This window comes from Triticum urartu, chromosome 7 (genome assembly GCF_003073215.2).
Source record: "Triticum urartu cultivar G1812 chromosome 7, Tu2.1, whole genome shotgun sequence".
Taxonomy (NCBI): Eukaryota; Viridiplantae; Streptophyta; class Magnoliopsida; order Poales; family Poaceae; genus Triticum; species Triticum urartu.
The window spans coordinates 122312340-122335772 of record NC_053028.1 but is presented as its reverse complement, the minus strand read 5'-3'; the positions used below and the strand labels follow the sequence as shown (position 1 = coordinate 122335772).

At 43.9% G+C, this 23433-nt stretch overlaps 1 pseudogene; it reads left to right on the top strand.

Annotated features, from left to right (window-relative positions):
- LOC125518531 overlaps positions 1-19748 on the top strand; it is a 58083-nt pseudogene extending 38335 nt beyond the window's left edge.
- The last annotated feature ends 3685 nt before the right edge of the window (positions 19749-23433 follow it).

Below are 23433 nucleotides of genomic sequence, written 5' to 3'. Positions count from 1 at the left end.
AGTAAATCGAGCTCGTTTACATGCCTTCGTGAGTTATATTTCAGCATGTCTCAGTTTTCACTGTCTGAAAACTGATTGTGTTTTAGCTATGTTCGTGTGCCCGTTAGTATATTTTGTGATCCCTTTTGGCCTCAGGTCACTTAGGGACTTTTGTTAAGCTTGTTGACTAGCTCCAGGCCATGTTCTTACTTATCTTAATCAGGTCATGTATCGTGTTGTTTTGCTGCTCCGAAGAGGGCTTCGTGATCTGAAATTTCAGACAAGTGTTAATTTCACTAAGTCTGAGATCTGTTTTGCATTTGCGTTTTTGACATGCTTGTTTGAACCTCGTATTGGATGAATTGGCCGTGGCTCAGTGCTAGTCTTTTGCTAAGCATCTTGTGTGCATCCCTGCCATGTTTCTTGTTGCCATGTTTGGTGGCTGTAGCATGTTTGTTGCATTGCATTTAGATGCCTACTTGCTGTAAATCGTAGACCGGTGTCATATCTTAAAACGCTTGCCATTTCCAAACCGTAACTCCGATTCCGATGATCTTTATATCGTTTTCAAGCGATTTCATCTCATCTTTCCAGTGGCACCCTTGGAATTCCAAGTTGAGGCCAGGTTCATGCATTTCCTGTCATATCTTGCATTTTGCATCCCGCATCGCATCCCGCATAGCATATCATCATTTCATCATATTGCTTGGTCTTGCACGTGGTTGATTGTACCCTTGTTGCTTGTTTGTCTTGTTGGGTAGAGCCGGGAGACGAGTTCGCTACCGAGGAGCCCATTGAGTTTGCTTGTGAGGATCCAGTCAACTCTGACAACTTTGCAGGCAAGATGATCATACCCTCGAAATCACTACTATCTTTGCTATGCTAGTTTGCTCGCTCTTGCTATGCCAATGCTACGATGCCTACCTTTTGCTTGTCAGCCTCCCAATTGCCATGTTGAAACTCTAATCCACCATGTCCTAGCAAACCGTTGATTGGCTATGTTATCGCTTTGCTCAGCCCCTCTTATAGCGTTGCTAGTTGCAGGTGAAGATTGGAGCCGTTCCTTGTTGGGACATTTAATTACTTGTTGGGATATCCTTATCTTGCCATGTTATCTCAATGCATCTATATATTTGGTAAAGGGTGGAAGGCTCGGCCTCTCGCCTAGTGTTTTGTTCCACTCTTGCCGCCCTAGTTTCCGTCATATCGGTGTTATGTTCCCGGATTTTGCGTTCCTTACGCGGTTGGGTTATAATGGGAACCCCTTGATAGTTCGCCTTGATTAAAGCTTTTCCAGCAATGCCCAACATTGCTTTTACCATTCGCCACCTAGCCTTTTCTTTCCCTTGGGTTCTGCAGACTCAAGGGTCATCTTATTTTACCCCCCCCCCCGGGCCAGTGCTCCTCTGAGTGTTGGTCCCACCAAGCGATGTCCGGGGCTACCAGGGGCAACTCTGGGCTGGCCTACCCGTCGTCTTGCTCATCTGAGTGTGCCCTGAGAAAGAGATATGTGCAGCTCCTATCAAGATTTGTCGGCACATTCGGGCGGTGTTGCTGGTCTTGTTTTAACCTGTCGAAGTGTCTTGAGTTACCGAGATACCAAGTCTGATCGGAACGTCTTGGGAGGAGGTCTATTCCTTCGTTGACCGTGAGAGCTTGTCATGGGCTAAGTTGGGACTCCCCTGCAGGGATTGAACTTTCGAAAGCCGTGCCCGCGGTTATGGGCAGATGGGAATTTGTTAATGTCCAGTTGTAGATAACTTGAACCTTAATTAATTAAAATGAATCAACTGTGTGTGTCACCGTGATGGCCCCTTCTCGGCAGAGTCCGGGAAGTGGACACGGTGTTGGAGTTATGCTTGCGCAGGTTGATCCTCTAGATTCTCGCTCGCGCTTTGCCTCCTCTTCTCGCTCTCTTTTGCGTATAAGTTAGTCACCACCTATGCTAGTCGCTTGCTGCAGCTCCACATATACTTGCCTTATCCTTCCTATAAGCTTAAATAGTCTTGATCGCGAGGGTGCGAGATTGCTGAGTCCCTGTGGCTCACAAATACTATAACTCCAGATGCAGGTCCAGGGGATTCCGCTCCAGGTGACGATTACGAGCTCAAGTGGGAGTTCGACGAGGACTCTCAGCGTTATTATGTTTCCTTTCCCGATGATCAGTAGTGATGCCTAGTTGGGGTTTGATTCAGGGCCTTGTCGCATGTTGGGTTATTTTCCATTTTGGCGCCGTAGTCGGGCCATGAGTTTTTGTATGATGCATGTTATTTATGTACTTTGATGTGACGTGGCAAGTGTAAGCCAATTATGTACCTCCCCTTTTATTATGCATTACATGGGATGTTGTGATGATTGCCTAACTTGCGACATTGCTTTCAATGCGGTTATGTCTCTAAGTCGTGCCTCGACACGTGGGAGCTATAGCCGCATCGAGGGTGTTACAAGTTGGTAATCAGAGCCTTCCCCGACCTTAGGAGCCCCATTGTGATCGTTTTAGCAGCCGAGTTGTGTCTAGAAAAATGTTTTGAGTCTTTAGGAATTATATATCGGAGAGTTTAGGAATTCTTTACTTCCCAGTCTCCTCATTGCTCTGGTAAGGCATCCTGACGTAGAGTTTTGACTCTTCTCTTCTCAAATTTCACTAAAAAAATTTTAGGATCACGCGAGTATCTTGGAATCGTTCCGATGGCTTATGATGAGAACATTGTCTTGGTGCCTCCTGTCAGGGGTTTAGTGGAAGTGTCCCGGGGAGTTGAGCTCTGAGGTGTTGTCATCATAATTTTATCGTTGCAATTCTAGAATACTTGAGATATGTTCGCCGACATCGAAAATCTCTTTTATGCAGTTCGTTGGTGAGATAACCTCGACGCCACCCAGTACTGGGGTGGGAGTTCGGGAGTATCACCATAACTTGTATAACGGATGCTTTTTGAAGGTTGAGGTAGATGGTTTCCGAAGTTTTCTTGGTTATGTGTTGAAGGATGGATACAGCTGGATGTAGGATTTGCTAGTTTGGGTGAGATATTATGCTTCCCCTGTATCCCCAACACCTGATTGCATAACTGGAAAGGTTCGGGAGTTTCATAGGTGGGAATTCTAGTAGCTCTAGTTCTTCTTCCACGGATATTGGTTTGAGATTGGGATTTCTTACCGATTATTCGTTCTTGATCCATACCTTGTTGATTTATTTCTCTACCTTAATTCTACGTGGCTTCTCAATTTATGGATATGTGACCATTTGAAGAGGAATGCATTCGTTCATTTTGTTCGGATGTGAAGACTATATGTTGCAATTTTCATTCCGTTGGTTTCAGCTTCATTTATCTGTCTATGTGCTAACGGTGGTCAACCTCTTCAGGATGGCTCCCGCTAAGAGCACCAGTCAGAACCAGAATCAAGATCCGCCACCACATCCACCTCCTCCAGAGGCATGGCAAGCTGTGATGGCCGCAACCAATGCAAACACTCAGCTGATCATGCAAATTCTCCAAGAGCGCAATCAAGGCAGTCAAGGGAATCAAGGCAGCAATCAGAGTCACTTTGCTACACTCAACCAGTTCCTTGCTAACGGGCCAAAGACTTTCAGCAATTGTGTTGAGGCAACCAATGCTGACGATTGGCTTGTGGATCTGTGTAAGCATTTCGAGTGCAGCAACGTCAGGCCTGAGGACTTTGTGAAGTTCGCTTCCTTCCAACTCAAAGATCAAGCTGCAGAATGGTTCCAGCAGTACAAGGACTCCAGAGGTGGACGTGTTATCACTTGGGATGATTTCCGTCGAGATTTCCGAGCTCATCATATTCCGTAGAGCGTGGTTGAAAGCAAGCATGAGGAATTCCGCAATCTGAAGCAAGGTTCTTTGTCTATCTATGACTACAACAAGTTGTTCCAGAAGCTTGCCCATTTTGCCAAGCAGGACGTCCCTGATGAGAAGAGCATGATATATCAGTTCAGGGGTGGTCTCAGAGAAGATATTCAGCTCGCTCTTGTTCTCTTTGAGCCCTTGAGGTACGATGAGTTCTACAACATGGCACTGAAACAAGAGGCTGCTCAGTTGAGGTGTGATGCTTCCAGGAAGCGAGTCAGAGATGTTACTCCTTCTTCCTCTACTCAAGTGGCCAAGCAGCAGAAGTTTTGGCTTCCTCCTCCTCCGTTCCGTCAGCCGTTTTAGCAGAAGAGCAAAGGTGGCAGTGGTTCTTTCCCCCCCCCCCAACCCAGGCTTTCACAACAAGACTTCGTCTCAAGCTCCAAGATCAAGTGCTCCGTATCACCGCCCGCTTTCAGAGGTCACGTGCAACAAGTGCCAACAGAAGGGTCACTATACCAACAAGTGTTTCAACCAGAGGCGTCTTCCTCCTCCTCCTGTGAGATCGGCAAGTACAGCTGTGGTCAAGCATAACCCTAAGTCCGCCAAGGTCAACTTGCTGAATGCAGCTCAGGCAGAGGAATCACCAGATGTGATCATGGGTAACCTTCCTGTTAATGACATTCCCGCAAGAGTTCTTTTTGACACTGGTGCATCTGTATCATTTTTGTCGAAGCCTTTTGCATCCATGCATGATGTGCATACTATTGATTTGCCTAAGCCGATAGCGGTTTCTTCTCCGGGTTTGTTCATGAACACCAAAATGATGGCTCCGGATGTTTCTATCACATTGGGTGACTACAAGTTTCTTTCTTCTCCTATGGTGCTTGGTAACTCGGATATTGATCTTATTCTCGGGATGGATTGGCTTTCTAAGCACAAGGCTCAGCTTGATTGTGCAGCCAGGCAGATTCAATTGACTCATTCGTCTGAGGATGTAATTGTCTTTGCCGCTCGGGATGATACTATCCGTCTGTTTTCTCTCAATGAGAAGGGTGAATTGGATGCTATCGCTCAAATTCCAGTCGTTTGCGAATATCAAGACGTCTTTCCAGAAGAGCTCCCAGGAATGCCTCCGCACCGGCCAGTTGAATTCGTTATTGAACTTGAGCCTGGCACGGAACCTGTGTGCAAACGTCCTTACAAGCTTGGACCTGAAGAGTTGAAGGAGCTGAAGAAGCAACTCGATGAGCAAGAAAGAATGGGTCTTATCCGGCCTAGTTCTTCTCCGTGGGGTTGTGGTGTTCTTTTTGTGAAGAAGAAGGATGGAACGGACCGACTTTGTGTTGATTACCGTCCAGTGAACAAGAAGACCATCAAGAACAAATACCCACTTCCCAACATCAATGAGCTGTTCGAACAACTCAAAGGTGCCCAAGTATTCTCCAAGCTTGATCTCCGTATGGGTTATCACCAGATTCGCATTCGTGAAGAAGATATTCCCAAGACAGCATTCAGAACAAGCTTTGGTTCATATGAATACACTGTCATGTCTTTTGGCCTCGCCAATGCTCCTCCGATGTTCTCTCGCATGATGAACTTCATTTTCAACGCCTACACCAATGACTTCGTTTTGGTCTATCTCGATGACATTCTGGTTTTCTCCAAGAACAAGGAAGATCATGCCAAGTACTTGCGTTTGGTTCTTGATAAGCTCAGGGAACATCAGTTCTATGCCAAGTTCTCCAAGTGTGAATTTTGGCTCGATGAGGTTCTTTATCTTGGTCATATCATCTCTGCCAAGGGCATTTCTGTGAATCCCGAGAAGGTATCCGCAATTGTGAATTGGGAACCTCCTCAGAATGTGAAGCAACTCCGCAGTTTTCTCAGTCTCGCAAGTTATTGCCGAAGATTCGTTGAAAACTTTTCCAAGATCGCGAAGCCTCTCTCTAATCTTCTTTAGAAGCACGTCAAGTACGTTTGGTCTCCGGAGTGTGATATTGCCTTCAACACTTTGAAAGAGAAGTTGATCACTGCTCCAGTTCTGACTCCGCCTGATGAATCCAAGCCGTACGAGGTCTTTTTTGATGCCTCTCTCCAAGGTCTTGGCGCAGTATTGATGCAAGAGAATAAAGTGGTTGCTTATACATCTCGCCAGTTGAAGCCTAATGAGAAGAACTACCCCACTCATGATCTCGAGTTGGCGGCAGTTGTGCATGCTCTTTTGACTTGGAGACATCTTCTATTGGGAAGAAAAGTGGATATTTTCACTGATCACAAGAGTCTCAAGTACATCTTCACTCAGCCTAATCTCAACCTAAGGCAAACTCGATGGGTCGAAATGATTCAAGAGTATAATCCGAGTATTGAGTATACTCCAGGCAAGGCCAATGTGATTGCTGACGCTTTGAGCAGAAAGGCCTATTGCAACAGTCTGATTCTTAAGCCTTATCAACCCGAGCTTTGTGAAGCTTTCCGCAAACTTAATCTGCAAGTTGTTCCTCAAGGTTTCCTTGCCAACCTTCAAGTCTCTCCTACCTTAGAAGACCAGATTCGCCAAGCCCAGCTTCTTGATGCTATGGTGAAAAAGGTGAAGATTGGGATTGCCAAGAGTCAGTCCAAGTACAAGTGCTACCTCCTTGATGACAAGGACACTCTCTTCTTCGAGGATCGTATTGTTGTACCCAAAGGTGAACTTCGTAAAGTGATCATGAACGAGGCTCACAATTCTCTCCTCTCCATCCACCCTGGGAGCACGAAGATGTATCAGGACCTCAAGCAAGCTTATTGGTGGACTCGAATGAAGCGCGAGATCACTCAATTCGTGAATGAATGTGATGTCTGCAGAAGAGTGAAGGCAGAACACCAAAGGCCAGCTGGTCTCCTCCAACCTCTTGCCATTCCAGAATGGAAATTTGACCACATTGAGATGGACTTCGTGACTGGGTTTCCAAAGTCCAAGTGTGGCAATGATGCTATATTTGTTGTCATCGATAAACTCACCAAAGTGGCGCACTTTCTGCCTATCAAAGAGTCGATCACTGCAGCTCAATTGGCGGAACTCTATACCTCTCGCATTGTCTCTCTGCACGGTGTTCCTCAAGTGATATCTTCAGACCGTGGCAGCATCTTTACCTCGAAGTTTTGGGATTCTTTTCATAAGGCCATGGGCACCAACATCCGCTTCAGCACAGCTTTCCATCCTCAAACAAGCGGTCAAGTCGAGCGTGTCAACCAGATTCTTGAAGATATGCTCAGGGCTTGTGTGATCTCCTTCGGCATGAAGTGGGAGTATTGTCTTCCTTACGCTGAATTCTCCTATAACAACAGTTTTCAAGCAAGTTCGGGCAAGGCCCCTTTTGAAATTCTGTATGGCAGGAAGTGCCGTACCCCTCTCAACTGGTCTGAAACCGGTGAACGTCAGCTTTTGGGTAATGACTTAATCACAGAAGCAGAAGAAATGTGCAAAGTCATTCGTGATAACCTCAAAGCAGCCCAATCCCGCCAGAAGAGCTACTATGATAGTAAGCATCGTGATTTGGCTTTTGAGATTGGAGATCATGTTTACCTCCGTGTGTCTCCTATGAAAGGTACTCGTCGCTTCGGTATCAAAGGGAAGCTTGCCCCTAGATACGTGGGACCTTTCAAGATTGTCAGCAAGAGAGGCGACCTCGCCTATCAACTCGAGCTTCCTTCAAACTTTGCAAATGTTCATGACGTGTTCCATGTGTCTCAGCTTCGAAAGTGCTTCAAGACTCCTGACCGCACCGTCAACTTCGAGGACATTGAGCTCCAAAAAGATCTCTCCTATCGTGAGCACCCAGTTGCTATTCTTGAAGAGACTGAACGCAAGACTCGCAACAAGTCAATCAAATTTCTCAAAGTCAAGTGGTCTCACCATTCCGACCGTGAAGCTACCTGGGAATGCGAGGATAACCTCCGTTCTGAGTACCCGGAGTTCTTTCAGTCCTAGATCTTGGGACGAGATCTTTTTGTAGTGGTGGAGTGTTGTAACACCCCGGATGTAACTTTCCCTATTTGTACTCCAACTCTTGCCGTTTCCGGCGTTAAGTTATATTTATTTCTCGGGTTCGGGTCTTTGTCTCTATGTGTTGTTTTCGTTTACATGCATCTCATATCATGTCATCATGTGCATTGCATTTGCATACGTGTTCATCTCATGCATTCGAGCATTTTCCCCGTTGTCCGTTTTGCATTCCGGCGCTTCGTTCTCCTCCGGTGGTCATTTCTAACTTTCTTTCGTGTGTGAGGATTAAACATTTCCGGATTGGACCGAGACTTGCCAAGCGGCCTTGGTTTACCACCGGTAGACAGCCTGTCAAGTTTCGTATCAATTGGACTTCGTTTGGTACTCCAACGGTTAACCGAGGGACCGAAAAGGCCTCGTGTGTGTTGCAGCCCAACACCCCTCCATTTTGGCCCAAAACTCACCAAACTCTGCTCCATGTCCTAGAGCGTTCGATCACGATCGCGTGGCCGAAAACCGCACCTCATTTGGACTCTCCTAGCTCCACTTATGCCTATAAATAGCCCCCTCCATTTTTGGATCATCTCCTTCCCCGGAACCCTACCCTAAAAAAAAATTTCAGATCCGCCGCCGACGGACGTGTCCGGAGCGGACCGGACAACGTCCGCCGCCGTGCCAAGCCACCCGCCGATCGCCACGTGGCACGCCTGCCCGCGCCGCCGCCGAAGCCCGCTCGGCCCGGGGAGAGCCCCCGAGGCCCGAGCCGTCGCCGCCCTTCGTCCCGCGCGCCGCCGCCCTTCGTCTTTGCGCCCGGTGGCCGGCGCCGCCACGGGCCGCACCGCGCCGCCGCGAGCGACCTCGCCTCTCCGCCGGCCGATGGCCGCTGCCCCACGCCCGAGCCGGCTCCGCCGTGCTCCTCCTCGCCGCCCCGGGCCACCGCCTCCTCCGGCGCCGACCTCGCCGCCCGCCGACGCCGGCAAGTCCCCGGCGAGCTCCTCCATAGTCTAGCCGCCACTGTTCCGGCGAACCCCGGCGAGCTCCTCGGGAAGCGTACTGGATCTGAGATCTAGAAGGAGGCGGTTGACTTTCTCTCCCGAACCCTAGTTTTTCGGGCATACTTTGACCAGTGATAACTCCGCATTCGTAGCTCCGTTTTAGACATATAGTATATCAAAATGTTCGTCTCGACGAGTACATCATTTCATTCCATTGCATAATTTTCATTTGAGTTCATCTTGATGCTCAAAATTCTGTTAGAAGGAGGCTTCGTGAGTTAATTGTCAGATCTGCTAGTTCATCTTAGACTTTTGTCATTTTTTGCCATGATTATTGTGTGCATGATATGCCTGTGAGTCCTTCATATGTTTTGTTAAGCATTTTGTCTTCTTTCCAGAGGTGCAACCCATGCATTTTTAGGATGTGTGTGGTGACTTGTGCAAGCTTGCAAAGTGAGGCACCCGGTAAATCTGTTTTCAGGGAAGTTTGGGATTATTTAGTTCATGATGCCATATGTTCAGCTTGTTTCCTAGTGATCCGTGCCTCTTTTGAGGATGGTCAGTAAAGGAGTTTTGTTAACCATGTTATGCTCTATCCATCCATGTCTTTGTTTGAAATTATGGAGCACCCTAGCTTGAGTCAATCGAGCTCTACTTTTGCTTCGTTGTGAATCTGGGCAGATCGTCAACTCGTTTGCGATTTTGCCGGCGTTGTTGTAGTTAATCCGTGCATGCTATGCCATTGTTCTTGCCATGTCTAGCTAGTATTTTGTGCCTTCTTATTGGATGTATTCTTGCCTTGCCATGACTTGCACCGTAGTGAGTGCATCGAGCTCGTTTACATGCCTTCGTGAGTTATATTTCAGCATGTCTCAGTTTTCACAAAGTCTGAAAACTGATTGTGTTTTAGCTATGTTCGTGTGCCCGTTAGTATATTTTGTGATCCCGTTTGGCCTCAGGTCACTTAGGGACTTTTGTTAAGCTTGTTGACTAGCTCCAGGCCATGTTCTTACTTATCTTAATCAGGTCATGTATCGTGTTGTTTTGCTGCTCCGAAGAGGCCTTCGTGATCTGAAATTTCAGACAAGTGTTAATTTCACTAAGTCTGAGATCTGTTTTGCATTTGCGTTTTTGACATGCTTGTTTGAACCTCGTTTGGATGAATTGGCCGTGGCTCAGTGCTAGTATTTTGTCAAGCATCTTGTGTGCATCCCTGCCATGTATTTTTGTTGTCCATGTTTGGTGGCTGTAGCATGTTCGTTGCATTGTCATTTAGATGCCTACTTGCTGTAAATCACAGACCGGTGTCATATCTTAAAACGCTTGCCATTTCCAAACCGCAACTCCGATTCCGATGATCTTTATATCGTTTTCAAGCGATTTCATCTCATCTTTCCAGTGGGCACCCTTGGAATTCCAAGTTGAGCCAGGTTCATGCATTTCCTGTCATATCTTGCATTTTGCATCCCGCATCGCATCCCGCATAGCATATCATCATTTCATCATATTGCTTGGTCTTGCACGTGGTTGATTGTACCCTTGTTGCTTGTTTGTCTTGTTGGGTAGAGCCGGGAGACGAGTTCGCTACCGAGGAGCCCGTTGAGTTTGCTTGTGAGGATCCAGTCAACTCTGACAACTGTGCAGGCAAGATGATCATACCCTCGAAAATCACTACTATCTTTGCTATGCTAGTTTGCTCGCTCTTGCTATGCCAATGCTACGATGCCTACCTTTTGCTTGTCAGCCTCCCAATTGCCATGTTGAAACTCTAATCCACCATGTCCTAGCAAACCGTTGATTGGCTATGTTATCGCTTTGCTCAGCCCCTCTTATAGCGTTGCTAGTTGCAGGTGAAGATTGGAGCCGTTCCTTGTTGGGACATTTAATTACTTGTTGGGATATACTTATCTTGCCATGTTATCCTAATGCATCTATATATTTGGTAAAGGGTGGAAGGCTCGGCCTCTCGCCTAGTGTTTTGTTCCACTCTTGCCGCCCTAGTTTCCGTCATATCGGTGTTATGTTCCCGGATTTTGCGTTCCTTACGCGGTTGGGTTATAATGGGAACCCCTTGATAGTTCGCCTTGATTAAAGCTTTTCCAGCAATGCCCAACATTGGTTTTACCATTCGCCACCTAGCCTTTTCTTTCCCTTGGGTTCTGCAGACTCAAGGGTCATCTTATTTTACCCCCCCCCCCGGGCCAGTGCTCCTCTGAGTGTTGGTCCCACCGAGCGATGTCCGGGGCTACCAGGGGCAACTCTGGGCTGGCCTACCCGTCGTCTTGCTCATCTGAGTGTGCCCTGAGAAAGAGATATGTGCAGCTCCTATCGGGATTTGTCGGCACATTCGGGCGGTGTTGCTGATCTTGTTTTAACCTGTCGAAGTGTCTTGAGTTACCGAGATACCGAGTCTGATCGGAACATCTTGGGAGGAGGTCTATTCCTTCGTTGACCGTGAGAGCTTGTCATGGGCTAAGTTGGGACTCCCCTGCAGGGATTGAACTTTCGAAAGCCGTGCCCGCGGTTATGGGCAGATGGGAATTTGTTAATGTCCAGTTGTAGATAACTTGAACCTTAATTAATTAAAATGAATCAACTGTGTGTGTCACCGTGATGGCCCCTTCTCGGCAGAGTCCGGGAAGTGGACACGGTGTTGGAGTTATGCTTGCGCAGGTTGATCCTCTAGATTCTCGCTCGCGCTTTGCCTCCTCTTCTCGCTCTCTTTTGCGTATAAGTTAGTCACCACCTATGCTAGTCGCTTGCTGCAGCTCCACATATACTTGCCTTATCCTTCCTATAAGCTTAAATAGTCTTGATCGCGAGGGTGCGAGATTGCTGAGTCCCTGTGGCTCACAAATACTATAACTCCAGATGCAGGTCCAGGGGATTCCGCTCCAGGTGACGATTACGAGCTCAAGTGGGAGTTCGACGAGGACTCTCAGCGTTATTATGTTTCCTTTCCCGATGATCAGTAGTGATGCCTAGTTGGGGTTTGATTCAGGGCCTTGTCGCATGTTGGGTTATTTTCCATTTTGGCGCCGTAGTCGGGCCATGAGTGTTTGTATGATGCATGTTATTTATGTACTTTGATGTGACGTGGCGAGTGTAAGCCAATTATGTACCTCCCCTTTTATTATGCATTACATGGGATGTTGTGATGATTGCCTAACTTGCGACATTGCTTTCAATGTGGTTATGTCTCTAAGTCGTGCCTCGACATGTGGGAGCTATAGCCGCATCGAGGGCGTTACAAGTACCATACAGAATTGTAACACCCCGGACACACCCGCCGGTGGTCGTTACTCTTGGCGGGATCTAGACTGGCCCCACAGATCAATACTAGTCTTTTCTGTGCACTTTGTCCTCACTCGTGCGCACCCAAGAGTAACTTCCCGGTCAGTCACCCATCCTGACACTACTCCAAGCTGAGCACGCTTAACTTTGGAGTTCTGTCTGAATGGGCTCCCGGAAAAGAAGAAATTCCTTATTGATATGAGTAGTCTATCATCCCTAATAAGCCAGGCTATCACATACACCCCCACTTAGAGGAACCGACGTCCTCGTCGGGCCACAGGAACGTTCCCTCTTGGCACATACGTCTGTGCATCCAGTCCGGTACATGTGCCATGCCGGGTGCCACTACGGGTCACAAACGTCATGAACAACATGACCGCGCACCTGTCCGTAACCATCCGTGTAACCGCGAGGGTCAGCTCTGATACCAAATTGTAACACCCCGGACACACCCGCCGGTGGTCGTTACTCCTGGCGGGATCTAGACTGGCCCCACAGATCAATACTAGTCTTTTCTGCGCACTTTGTCCTCACTCGTGCGCACCCGAGAGTAACTTCCCGGTCAGTCACCCATCCTGACACTACTCCAAGCTGAGCACGCTTAACTTTGGAGTTCTGTCTGAATGGGCTCCCGGAAAAGAAGAAATTCCTTATTGATATGAGTAGTCTATCATCCCTAATAAGCCAGGCTATCACATACACCCCCACTTAGAGGAACCGACGTCCTCGTCGGGCCACAGGAACGTTCCCTCTTGGCACATACGTCTGTGCATCCAGTCCGGTACATGTGCCATGCCGGGTGCCACTACGGGTCACAAACGTCATGAACAACATGACCGCGCACCTGTCCGTAACCATCCGTGTAACCGCGAGGGTCAGCTCTGATACCAAATTGTAACACCCCGGACACACCCGCCGGTGGTCGTTACTCCTGGCGGGATCTAGACTGGCCCCACAGATCAATACTAGTCTTTTCTGCGCACTTTGTCCTCACTCGTGCGCACCCGAGAGTAACTTCCCGGTCAGTCACCCATCCTGACACTACTCCAAGCTGAGCACGCTTAACTTTGGAGTTCTGTCTGAATGGGCTCCCGGAAAAGAAGAAATTCCTTATTGATATGAGTAGTCTATCATCCCTAATAAGCCAGGCTATCACACCCCTGGGCGCGCCCCCTACCTCGTGGGCCCCCTGGAGATCCTCCGACCTCAACTCCAACTCTATATATTCATGTTCGGAGAGAAAAAAATCAAGGAGAAAGATTCATCACGTTTTACGATACGGAGCCACCGCCAAGCCCTAAACTCTCTCGGGAGGGCTGATCTAGAGTCCGTTCGGGGCTCCGGATAGGGGAATCCGTCGCCGTCGTCATCATAAACCATCCTCCATCACCAATTTCATGATGCTCACCGCCGTGCGTGAGTAATTCCATCATAGGCTTGCTGGACGGTGATGGGTTGGATGAGATTTATCATGTAATCGAGTTAGTTTTGTTAGGGTTTGATCCCTAGTATCCACTATGTTCTGAGATTGATGTTGCTATGACTTTGCTATGCTTAATGCTTGTCACTAGGGCCCGAGTGCCATGATTTCAGATCTGAACCTGTTATGTTTTCATTGATATATGAGAGTTCTTGATCCTATCTTGCAAGTCTATAGTCACCTACTATGTGTTATGATCCGGCAACCCTGAAGTGACAATAATCGGGACCACTTCCGGTGATGACCGTAGTTTGAGGAGTTCATGTATTCACTATGTGTTAATGCTTTGGTCCGGTACTCTATTAAAAGGAGGCCTTAATATCCCTTAGTTTTCGCTAGGACCCCGCTACCACGGGAGGGTGGGACAAAAGATGTCATCCAAGTTCTTTTCCATAAGCATGTATGACTATATTCGGAATACATGCCTATATTACATTGATGAATTGGAGCTAGTTCTGTGTCACCCTAAGTTATGACTGTTACATGATGAACCGCATCCGGCATAATTCTCTATCACCGATCCATTGCCTACGAGCTTTTCATATATTGTTCTTTGCTTATTTACTTTTCCGTTGCTATTGCTATCATCACTACAAAACACCAAAAACATTACTTTTGCTACCATTACTTTTGCTATCGTTACCACTACTATCATATTACTTTGCTACTAAATACTTTGTTGCAGATATTAAGTTATCCAGGTGTGGTTGAATTGACAACTCAGCTGCTAATACTTGAGAATATTCTTTGGCCCCCCTGTGTCGAATCAATAAATTTGTGTTGAATACTCTACCCTCGAAAACTGTTGCCATCCCCTATACTTGTAGGTTATCAACACACATGAATCAAAATTTATTAGAATACTCTATGTGTTCCACTTATATCTTTTGAGCTATATAGTTTTTGCTTTAGTGCTTCACTTATATCTTTTAGAGCACGGTGGTGGTTTCATTTTATAGAAATAATTGATCTCTCATGCTTCACTTATATTACTTTGAGAGTCCTTTAGAACAACATGGCAATTTGCTTTTAGGCATAATAAAAAAGCTTTCATATAAGTGCATTGAATACTAAGAGAAGTTTGATACTTGATGATTGTTTTGAGATATGGAGATAGTAATATTAAAGTTGTGCTAGTTGAGTAGTTGTGAATTTGAGAAATACTTGTGTTGAAGTTTGCAAGTCCCATAGCATGCACGTATGGTAAACGTTGTGTAGCAAATTTGAAACATGAGGTGTTATTTGATTGTCTTCCTTATGAGTGGCGGTCGGGGACGAGCGATGGTCTTTTCCTACCAATCTACCCCCCTAGGAGCATGCGCATAATCTTGGTTTTTGATGACTTGTAGATTTTTGTAATAAGTATGTGAGTTCTTTATGACTAATGTTGAGTCCATGGATTATACGCACTCTCACCCTTCCATCATTGCTAGCCTCTTCGGTACCGTGCATTGCCCTTTCTCACCTTGAGAGTTGGTGCAAACTTCGCCAGTGCATCCAAACCCCGTGATACGATACGCTCTATCACACATAAACCTCCTTATATCTTCCTCAAAACAGCCACCATACCTATCTATTATGGCATTTCCATAGCCATTCCGAGATATATTGCCATGCAACTTTCCAACATTCCGTTTATTATGACACGCATCACCATTGTCATATTGCCTTGCATGATCATGTAGTTGACATCATATTTGTGGCAAAGCCACCGTTCATAATTCTTTCATACATGTCAATCATGAGTCATTGCACATCTCGGTACACCGCCGGAGGCATTCATATAGAGTCATACCTTGTTCTAGTATCAAGTTGTAATCATTGAGTTGTAAATAAATAGAAGTGTGATGATCATCATTAATAGAGCATTGTCCCAAAAAAGGCCAAAAAAAAGAAGGCCCAAAAAATAAAAATAAAAATAAAAAGGGGCAATGTTACTATCCTTTTTTCCACACTTGTGCTTCAAAGTAGGACCATGATCCTTATGATAGAGAGTATCTTGTTTTGTCATTTTCATATACTAGTGGGAATTTTTCATTATAGAACTTGGCTTGTATATTCCAACAATGGGCCTCCTCAAGTGCCTTAGGTCTTCGCGAGCAAGCAAGTTGGATGCACACCCACTTAGTTTCTTTTGTTGAGCTTTCATACATTTATAGCTCAAGTGCATCCGTTGCATGGCAATCCCTACTCCTTGCATTGACATCAATTGATGGGCATCAGCCCATTGATTAGCCGCATCAATGTGATACTTTCTCCTTTTTGTCTTCTCCACATAACCCCCTTCATTATATTCTATTCCACCCATAGTGCTATATCCATGGCTCACGCTCATGTATTGCGTGAAAGTTGAAAAAAGTTTGAGATTACTAAAGTATGAAACAATTGCTTGGCTTGTCATCGGGGTTGTGCATGATAAGAGCATTATTGTGCGATGAAAATGGAGCATGACCAAACTATATGATTTTGTAGGGATGAACTTTCTTTGGCCATGTTATTTTGAGAAGACATGATTGCTTAGTTAGTATGCTTGAAGTATTATTATTTTTATGTCAATATTAAACTTTTATCTTGAATCTTTCGGATCTGAACATTCATGCCACAATAAAGAAAATTACATTGAGAAATATGTTAGGAAGCATTCCACATCAAAAATTCTGTTTTTATCATTTACCTACTCGAGGACGAGCAGGAATTAAGCTTGGGGATGCTTGATACGTCTCCAACGTATCTATAATTTTTGATTGCTCCATGCTATCATATATTCTGTTTTGGATGTTTAATGGGCTTATTTATACACTTTTATATTATTTTTGGGACTAACCTATTAACTGGAGGCCCATCCCAAATTGCAGTTTTTGCCTATTTCAGTGTTTCGCAGAAAAAGGATATCGAACGGAGTCCAAACGGAATGAAACCTTCAGGAGTGTGATTATTGGAAAAAAAATGTGATCCAGAGGACTTGGAGTGGACGTCAAGCAACCAATGAGGAAGCCACAAGGCAGGGGGCGCGCCTACCCCCTGGGCGCGCCCTCCACCCTTGTGGGCCCCTCATGGCTCCACCGACCTACTTCTTCCTCCTATATATATACCTACGTACCCTGAAAACATCGGAGAGCACCACGAAAACCTAATTCCACCACCGCAACCTTCTGTACCCGTGAGATCCCATCTTGGGGCCTTTTTCGGCGCTCCGTCGGAGGGGGCATTTATCACGGAGGGCTTCTACATCAACACCACAGCCTCTCCGATGATGTGTGAGTAGTTTACCTCAGACATTTGGGTCCATAGTTATTAGCTAGATGGCTTCTTCTCTCTCTTTGGATCTCAATACAAAGTTTCCTCGATTCTCTTGGAGATCTATTCGATGTAATCTTATTTTGCGGTGTGTTTGTCGAGATTCGATGAATTGTGGGGTTATGATGAAGATTATCTATGAACAATATTTGAATCTTCTCTGAATTCTTTTATGTATGATTGGTTATCTTTGCAAGTCTCTTCGATTTTTCAGTTTGGTTTAGCCTACTAGATTGATCTTTCTTGCAATGGGAGAAGTGCTTAGCTTTGGGTTCAATCTTGCGGTGCTCGATCCCAGTGACAGAAAGGGAAACAACACGTATTGTATTGTTGCCATCGAGTATAAAAAAGATGGGGCTTATATCATATTGCATGAGTTTATCCCTCTACATCATGTCATCTTGCTTAAAGCGTTACTCTGTTCTTATGAACTTAATACTCTAGATGCATGCTGGATAGCGGTCGATGTGTGGAGTAATAGTGTAGATGTAGGCAGGAGTCGGTCTACTTGTCGCGGACGTGATGCCTATATATATGATCATACCTAGATATTCTCATAACTATGCTCAATTCTATCAATTGCTCGACAGTAATTTGTTCACCCACCGTAATACTTATGCTATCTTGAGAGAAGCCACTAGTGAAACCTATGGCCCCCGGGTCTATCTTCCATCATATTAATTTTCCGTCAACTAGCTATTTCTTGCACCGTTTATTTTACAATCTTTACTTTCAATCTATATCATAAAAATACCAAAAATGTTTATCTTATTATTATCTCTATCAGATCTCACTCTTGCAAGTGGCCGTGAAGGGATTGACAACCACTTTGCCGCGTTGGTTGCGAGGTTCTTATTTGTTTGTGTAGGTACGAGGTGACTCGCGTGTGGTCTCCTACTGGATTGATACCTTGGTTCTCAAAACTGAGGGAAATACTTACGCTGCTTTACTGCATCACCCTTTCCTCTTCAAGGGAAAAACAACACATGCTCAAGAGGTAGCACACATATACTTCAGCACATCACCCCTAAATATGTTTCTGAAATTAGTCATGAGATGCCTGAAACACTCACAGTGCGTGTGTGTCTGCCTGAGCCTGGTTCGTGTTGAGTTGTTTTTGCACAAGGGCAAAATCTGAAATTGGAAAATACTTAATCGATTAAAAAAAGTGCAGTAGCAACGAGAGTAATAGAAACAAACAGAATGGTAGATGGCTATAACGTTGCGATCTTTTGACGGTATATATCTAAAGATGAATCTTTCGATGGTATATATCTAATGTAGGTTCTTTTGATTGTACAAACCCAAATTTCCCTATATTAATCGTGAGAACCATGCTGTCTTTATTTGTAGATTCGATTATTCGCTTTGAAGGATTGTGGACTTTGCGACGCTGTCTGTGACAAGTTGAAGCATAAGTTATATGTTAGGGGAAGTGACATTCTTTCTCAGGATCATCTTGTTGAAAAAATCATCTTTGTAGTGCGGGGTAAACTAGAAAGCATCAGTGCAGATGGAAGCAAGTCTCCATTACATGAAGGAGCTGTGTGTGGGGAAGAGCTGCTTATGTGGTGGTTGGAGTAGCAAGTTGCAGGCTTGCAGATATTTACCTTAGCTTATTGCTTTGTATTTGTTTTTTAGTTCGACTGATCTTTTCTCATATTCTTCTCTATATTACATCGTCCAAATTTCTATCAGATGGGGAGAGGATGAAGCTGCACTGGAAGGCAATACGTACGATCAGATGCCTAACAAATGTTGAAGCTTTTGTGCTACAGTTCACCGATTTGGAAAGAATCACTCTGGAGTTTTCAACAGTATTGCAAAATCCACGTGTTATTGCGGCAATCAGGTATCATCATTAAGTTTCTGGTCGGCTGAAATATGTACACATTAAGTTTTCAGTTGATGAAGCTGATGCAGGCCCCATATTAGTTTGTTTACTGATGCTTGGATCATGTCGAACAGGTATGACTCACCGTCCTGGAGGACCGCTGCAGCAATCCATATCCATGTCGTGTGGAGGCACCGTCAGAGGCAACTGAAGGGAGCTGCACTGTTGCAAGGTTAGTGATACTAGATTTAGCATAATTGATGTCATTGGTGGCTGTGTGGATATGCTAGAGCTTGAGCTACAGGGAACCAAATAAACAATGTAATAGCACAAATCATAATTTTAACTAGTTTGTAGGGCACGGCCGTATGCTAATGGAGGTTAGATTCGAAAGGAGAACTGGCATGGTCATGCTACATTCACTTGTTCCTTATTGGTGGGGATCATGTAGCTTCAGAACCCAGAAGAGTGTTCTATGTTTTCTACTTAAGAGTGCATGTTGTAGAACATTGCAACTCCAATGGTAAATTGCTGATATCGTTTCTATTAGGCAGGCTGTTTGTCACAACTTTCCTCTTAGGTCTTTTGATATATGTCATTAAACAGTTGTACTTGATCCACAAAAAGTCTCCGTAACTTTACATGATGCTAAATAATTTTCAGGTGATCTGTAGCATGTCCATATGCAGTGTATTCGTTTACACGTATTTATATCCCATTGCTTTATCTCATATTTATTAACTTGCGCATATTTTATTTCGTTGGCCTCTCTTTGTAGGTTCCGCCGTGCTATCTGAGCTCTTAACTTGATTTTCTATTATTATTTTTGGTACAGGAATGTAACCTCAACTAATTGCTCCCTGACCACACCATCATTTGACATACCAGATGTTGAAGATCTTTTTGCTTCCCCATCTCTCCTTCTTACATAGGTTTTGCTGCTATGCTGGGAAGTTTCACAAGGAAAAGAGAATCAAATGTATATGCAATCGAAGATCCACATGTAAATTTCCAGAGGCCCTATCAGCACAATCTCGTGGTGCCAGGAATGCTGCTGCTTAATACAATGTCGTGACCTACAATCCTCGTTGAGCTGCTTTCGCTGAAAATACTTTTTTCAAAGAAGTGATGCGAGTGAACTAACATGAGTGTTTTGCCAACTGTGTTGAGAAAACTTCTTCCATGTTGTATATCAGCATTTGATGTCCCCGAATAGTGTTTGCCTTTTTGGCTTTGACAGGAGTAACGTTGTTAGATGTGTGCAAACTGTTGACAGATGATGTTGTTGGCTCTCGTGGACAAGGGTCGTCATAACTCTTTTGATATGGAATGCTCTCTTTTCTGACATTTGTTTGGTGCCTATTTCTTTGGTGTTCGCCTGCTTTTTGGTTGCGGCGGTGGTACATGCTCTGTTAACTCTATTGGGAGTTATAACCAGTAGATAACGTTCACTCTACAAAGAGAGCCTAAATATGTCCTTTGTCTTTTGGTTAATAGTGAATGGATGGATTATGGAGGGAGTGTGGCTTTCTTTTGAAAATTGCAGGTGTACGATTCATCTCGTGCTGAATGACCTTGTTATAACCAGGTGCAGTTCCAATATGTAAAGGAAACCACAAAGCCTTAAATCTTTCAAACACATTGCAAAGACACGTATGAATTTTAGAACATCCTAGCTAGATCTTGTAGAATATGTCTATGACTGCAGGGACAGAACAGTAGCCGGCAATTCTAGAGCAAGGATTGATGGCTTTCCTGGTGAAAACCACGATGCCGCTGAGCACCCTCTTGATCGTCAACTGTTGAAAATATGAAGAGTGAAGTGTGTTTTAAATCACTAAGGCCCTGCATGTCAGTGAGAGTGAGAGGAGGCAGGTAGGGGACCCGCATGTCAGAGAAGCTACGCCATGCCTCCGCGGTTTTGTTAATGCCAAGCCAATGTCCTGCTATAAAACAAGCCTAGCGCCACCATTGCCGCAAGCACGAAAAGCTTTCTCCTCTCGGGGTTGGTTGGTTGTAGTGTAGCCTTTGTCCTCTCTCCTTGCATAGTGCAGGTGTGCTCTCGCGCGAAATGCATCTGCATTCCCACGGGCAAACACGAGTGTTGCTCTCACTGACAGTGCAAGTGTGCTTTTCGTGATAGAGCACAAACCATAAAAGGGAAAACAAAGGAGGTGTCCTCCCACCCACAGCACAGTTGTGCTCCCACCGGCAGCATAGTTGTGCTCCATGCATGGTGGAGCACATCGACACAAGAAAGGAAAAATGAAAGATGTGCTTCCACGAGAAACACACCTATGCATACATGGGCAACATAGTTGTACTCCCAGCGGTGCAACACATTCAACCACAAAAGGAAAAAAAAACTTGCACGACAACCTCTCCTTCCACCACGTGTCGAACACAAAGCGCACACGAGGTCGACCTTGTCACGTGATGTCGTGCCACTTGTCACACGGATAAGTAGGTGCTGATATATATCGCCTACATCTCGGTCGCTAGCGTGTGGGGTGGGTTAGCCCATTGGCGCACACCTTGTACAAGTTGTGGTTTCTTTTTGCCTTTTATTTTTTCCCACTATGCACGGTTTAAAAATGTTCATGAATTTTAAAGAGTCTTCACCAATGAAAAATTTATTCATGAATTCAAAAAATAGTAAATCTTAAAAACTAGTCATAAAATGGGGGAAAAGTTTGAGAATTAAATAAATGTTCGTGAAATAGCGAAAATCCACAAAATTCAAAAAAGTTCACCTATTTTAAATATTTTCATAAATTCATAAAATATTCGTGTATATGAGAAAAAAATCATGAATTAAATTTTTTTTCATAAATTTAATAAATGTATGAATTTGAAAAAAATAAAAAAATGATAAAAAGAATAAACCAAAGAAAACCAGAACATAAAAATTAAAAATAAAATAAAACCAAACATAAGGTTCTGGAACCTTCAAAACCATGCTACTCCATACACTTCTGCTACCTCACTAATGGGTCGGCACTGAAGGGTACAAACTGGTCTTACACACTTCCATGCGGGTATTTCCCTTATTTTTCCCTTTTTCTTCATGGTTATCTTTGGTTTTTTCGTTTTCCCTTTTCCCCTTATCATTTAAAAAATGCATATCTACCTTTTCAATACATGTTGTATATTTGTGTATGCACGTGGAACATTTTTCTGATAAACGTTGAATATATTGTAAATACACGATGAAAATATTTCCAAATACATGTTTGAACAATTTTGTGAATACATGTTTAACATTATAAATGCATATTGAATATATTTTTTGAATGGCAGAAGCTTTTTTTAATTACACGCATTTTTATTGTATAAATATTTTTTAAATTGTCACTAAACATATTTTTTCAACCGTATGGCCATTTTATGAGACATTGTTAAAATTGTCTTAAAATTTTAAAACCGCATAAACAATGTTTTTTACAAATGAAAACATTTTTTTAACTAGTGAATGCTTATAGATGTCGTGAGATTTTTTTTTAAACATAGCGAGCAAAACCTTTACACTGTATTAAATTTTCCTAAATAGCAGGGAAAGTTTTTAAATGTATTATGTAATATAGGTTTTAAAAATATATATTACAATATTTAATTTTTTAATAAAAATAAAGGAAAGAAAGAACGAATGGAGCTACTGGATCGGCCAATAGCAACGACCCTAGGTGCCCCGTGCTAAACCGGCTAAATGCTATATGTCGCTTATACTGATCAAAGGAAGTCTCGCCTCTTAAGCTCGGGTAATGGCCCGGCGCGGTACTGTAGCTCGTTTGAGCTGGTTCGGCTTGTTTTTCTACTCATTTCGTGTTGTTTGTAACTGTTTTTGACAAGTTTTCTTCAGTTTTCTGTCTTTCTTCACCATTTTGTCTTCAGTTTGCTTTTTTTCTCCTTCATTTTCTTTGTTTTTTGTTTGTTGTTTCTTCACCACTTTTCCCTTTTAATTTTATTTTCCTTATGTTTATCTTTGTTTCTTCTTGTGTTATTCATGATTTTCTGTTTTCCTTTATCAGTTCATGGTGTTCTTTGTTTCAATAATTTTCTTTTGTTTATATTTTAGTTCTCACCTTTTTTTCCTTTTTCTTCAACACATGTCTAGCCTCTCCTGTTGGCATCGCTATAGGTAGTGTATAGCCGCGCCCGCTCAACAGGAGAGGCTGTGTTCCTCCCTCCACTGGACACAAGCACACGTGACCGCAAGAACGGCGTTACCTATACCCCTTGAAGGAAAACACACACCTCCCTTCCGCTCGCATACATGTTTTGGGCCGGCCCAATAGTGCAAATCACACTGTTTTTTTTTGCTTTCATTTTTTTCTTTTTCCTTTACTCCTTTTTTTCCTTTCTTTTTATCTTTTTTTTTTCGGGAACATTCTTGGAAAAAAGCGAACAATTATTGTTCATCGAAATCAGAAAAAGTACATAAAATTAAAAAATGTTCATAAAATTCAAATTTTGTTCGTGCAATTCAACATTTAAAAGTGTGAACTTTTTGTACAAATTCGCTTAGATTTTTAGAAGCAGTCAATATTTTTCTTAAAATTGTGAACATTTTGAAATCATGAATATTTTCCAACTTCGCAAACATTTTTACAGGGCATAGACATTTTTAGAAATTGTGTTATTTAGAAATCAATAATATTTTTTCAATTCACAAACATTTTTCTGGAAACCATGAAGAATTTTTGAATTCGTAATTACTGTCTAATTCCTGAATATATTTTTTAAAATTCAGGAATATTATT